This window comes from Drosophila tropicalis, unplaced genomic scaffold (genome assembly GCF_018151085.1).
Source record: "Drosophila tropicalis isolate 14030-0801.00 unplaced genomic scaffold, ASM1815108v1 contig_845, whole genome shotgun sequence".
Classification (NCBI taxonomy): Eukaryota; Metazoa; Arthropoda; class Insecta; order Diptera; family Drosophilidae; genus Drosophila; species Drosophila tropicalis.
Genome location: NW_027173338.1, coordinates 2427513 through 2431315, shown reverse-complemented (window position 1 = coordinate 2431315; position 3803 = coordinate 2427513).

Here is a 3803-nt window from a genome sequence, read left to right as displayed (position 1 = left end):
GTTTTTACTACTTATCAGTTTTACTTTTGTTTATGGAGAGTCGACAAATGAGTCAGTTTTCACTTGTATGCCTTTTAGTAGTGAGCTTTAACCTAATTGCAATCGATCATTATCTATGCATGTCTATAATTTCCTTTTCTAAATCTATAAATGATGACCCACAAATGAAATCATCAAAATGCCCCTCCAGAAAGGAGATGGAGAGACCTGATGCTCTCTTTAAATCTTTTATTCATAGCCATAAATCTTACCCTGGGTTTCACCATATCTTTAGTTGAATATCTATTGCCGAGGCGCTGCTCCCTGTTCTTAAATTTTTATTTGAAGATAAATGTGGCCGCGAAAACTTTGACAAGCGATTAACTTTACAATTTATCGCCTACCAATTTGAATCGTCGTAAATCTTTTGTAGAATTTACTTACTGACTAACAGTTTACCAGTTACCAGTTACCAGTTTTTTTTTTCCACCTGCCTTGCTCCTTTTTTTGGCCCCGTCTCATGTTGCGTCATTAATTTAACTAGTTGTTGCAACAAGTATTACTTACCCCTTAACCATGGGTCAGTCTCTTTTAAAATCCCCTCTGATTAAAACATCAACCAGGCAATGTTTAGCGGGCCCTGCCCGACTGGGTTGCTGATCTCGTTTTATTTATGCATGTTTAAACATATTTAATGTCATTACGGGCACCTTGCCCCATGGCCCATGCCACAAGCAGCAGCAACACGCATTTAATTATCAACGTCTCGCTGGTTTCTTGAGCATTAATTTAATGAACGCATGCATTTCACATTTTTATCAGAAAAGAGTAACAGTGAAAAAGGGGGACCCTAAGACAGGGAAAGGGTGGAGCCATCTTCAGAGGCGTACTCTCAATATTTGTTAAAGAAAAAAGGTAAATCTAGTGTCTTGGGACTTACAGATGACTATAGATCGTGTTGACTTATGTCTCTTCTAATGAAAGATTTAACTTTTATGACTTGACTTCTTTAACAAATTTTTATTTTATGAGTTCAACTGATTACGCCACTGTCTACCTTTAAGTCCGGTAGCTGTTTAGCCTGTTCCAATATATTTATTGCAACGTCGCGCCGTTGCCATCGTGTCCGTCGTTGTCTTTGGCTGTCTTGGTTGTCGTCGTTGTCCGTTGGGGCTGGTGTCTTCATTGCGTTTTTAATCGCATTTAATATTTCATTTTATTAAGCCCAATCGTTAAGACAGTCTTTGGGTCTTGTTGTGGCATCTTCATTGCCATTGCCATTGCCAGTGCCAGTGCCAGTGCCATTGCCACCAGAGGTGGAGTCTCTTCATCTTCATCTCGATGTCTGCTTATCGTCTCGCGCTGTTGCGCTCAATTTGCTTAATGCTGTCATAAGGTTGTCAGTTTATCATTTGCATTTATTCATATTAATTCTGCGATTTTGGGTTTTCATCCAAGCAAGCGGCGCCTTCGGCGACATGGAGATGACACTTAATAAGTGCCACAACATAAGCATAAGACCAAGTCAAAGCATTTGTAACTTGCCACTAGAGTGATGCGAAAATGCTAGGCATTTAATTGTGGCATGTGGCTGAGTTGCCGTTGCAGTTGGAAGTTGTAAGTTTGCTACAACTTGCAGCTGTTGGCAACTGGCAACTGGCTAACTGAGACTGCATTCCTTTCAGTCAACCAACAACAACCAATGGGGCAAAATGAAAAAAACAAAAAACAGATAGAAAACAAACCAAAGACAATTGTCAATTGCTAGCCACCCTAACACACGATCTGTCTACATAACTCAAGGAGTAAACGAGATTCATTGAGGCCAGTGTTTCGATGCAATTACAATAAGAGTATGTCGAGTACCAAGATATATGCGAATATACAATCGGTTAACCTTATCTCAGACTTCTGTTAACACAAAGTACATACATATATCAATTTGGAGTCACTCGCCTTAATCCTGCAGAAAGAGTTTGAACTAATAGAGTATACAAATATCGAGATACCAGCAAAATGTTAGCCTAGTCTTCTAGTTATCCATTCGAGAGCATCTACAACATCTACAACATGAAATCATTGATACTTAAGTCCAATAATCATTAACCGCTTCCTAACTCCCCTCACTTTCCCTCATCTATGCTTGCAGTTGTCAATCATTTGAAGAAACTGGAAAGGATGACCATCAAAATGTTTCCTGTTTAGGAGTAAGTTGATATCATAGACATGAGAAACATACCCACAGACACATACATACATACATACATAGCTTAGTCTATGAGATGAGCTTAATTAACCAAAAAGAAACAGAAACACACGCACTTGACCCCGACCGATCCATTCATATCTACAAAAGGTTTTGCGACCTCAAGCCAACTGACACAACTAATTTATCAAAAAGAGAAAAAATAAAACACGTTACCAAACAACCGACCAATGCATAATTAAGGCAACAAAAGCCAAAGAGCACAAAACAAAAAATGCCTTTTTAAACCGTTTGAGCAACGCCTCTTTCTAACAGTTTTTTTCTCTTTTTTTTTTTCTTTTTAGTTTTTTGGTTTTGTTTGATTTTTCGTTAATTGCCGCTTATTAATCTTCGACATAGCCAAATTTAATGGTCTAAACAACAACAACAACAATTTTTTGTTCCTTTTGGAAAAGAACGTAAAACTATTAATCATCTTGGAGGAGAAAGAAAATCAAAATTTAAATTTTAGGCTCATCAAAATAGTTGAACATTTTGTAAAGATTTGAATACCCTCTACATTCAGAAGGGTATATATGATTCCTTAAATAATTTGTTGACCTTCAGACAAAATGGAGAATTGTTCATAAAAAAGGGGGAATAAATAGCTTTTAGCCCCTTTGCCAATCCTTGTCAGCATAGATAAGGGTATTCTTTGGTCGACACGAATCATGCTTATAGTTCTTTATATTTCTTCTAGTGTTGACAAATTCGAAATTCCTTTAGACATTTTATTCGGGCTTTTGACAGGGCGAATTAAATAATCAATCAAAAGATGACACAAACACACACACAGACACACAGAAAGTTCAAAGGCAAACCGACATGAAGATGAATTGTTATTGTTGTTGTAGATAGTCTCAAGCCTTCAACCATCAGTTGCACGTTTGTGCCATTATTTAAAAGTGAATTCAAATTACGCGCGACAAAAATAGAAACAACAACAGAAGCAAAAACAAAACTAAATTGAAGCTCAGCTTCAAGTTATAAAATGCTAACCAGATGAAAGTTGGGTATACTATATACATATGTATGTATATAGCATGTGATTGAAAACCGAGGGAGAGGAGACAAACAAAAAAAAAAATACAACTGATATATAAAATTACATTAAATTACCGGATGTAATTGCGGTGGTCGTGCTGCCTGTTGCCCCTGGTAACCATTTTGACTCAACTCGAACATGAATCATGGCTGGAAACGAACAAAAACAGAAATACAACAACAACAACAACAAAACAACAAAAAATGCGTCGTAAGCAGTAAATAAAAAACAAAAGACTCAAGCAACAAACTTGATTTGGCGTGGGTTCCTAGAGAGACGAGGTGGAGAGACCACTCATGACCAAAAATATAACTAAAAGACAACCCACCAGCTAACCAACTGTCTGTTCTTATCAGATTTTCACTCAATGATTATGTCAAATGACAATTTTTCCTGGCTCCCCCGCTCAAATCACCACTCACCCCCACACAGACACTTTAACGTTACATTAAATTCTTCTTTTTCACGCCAATTGACGTCGTTCAATGACCATTTAGTTGTCAATTATTTCTATTTCTTAAGCTTTTGTCTATT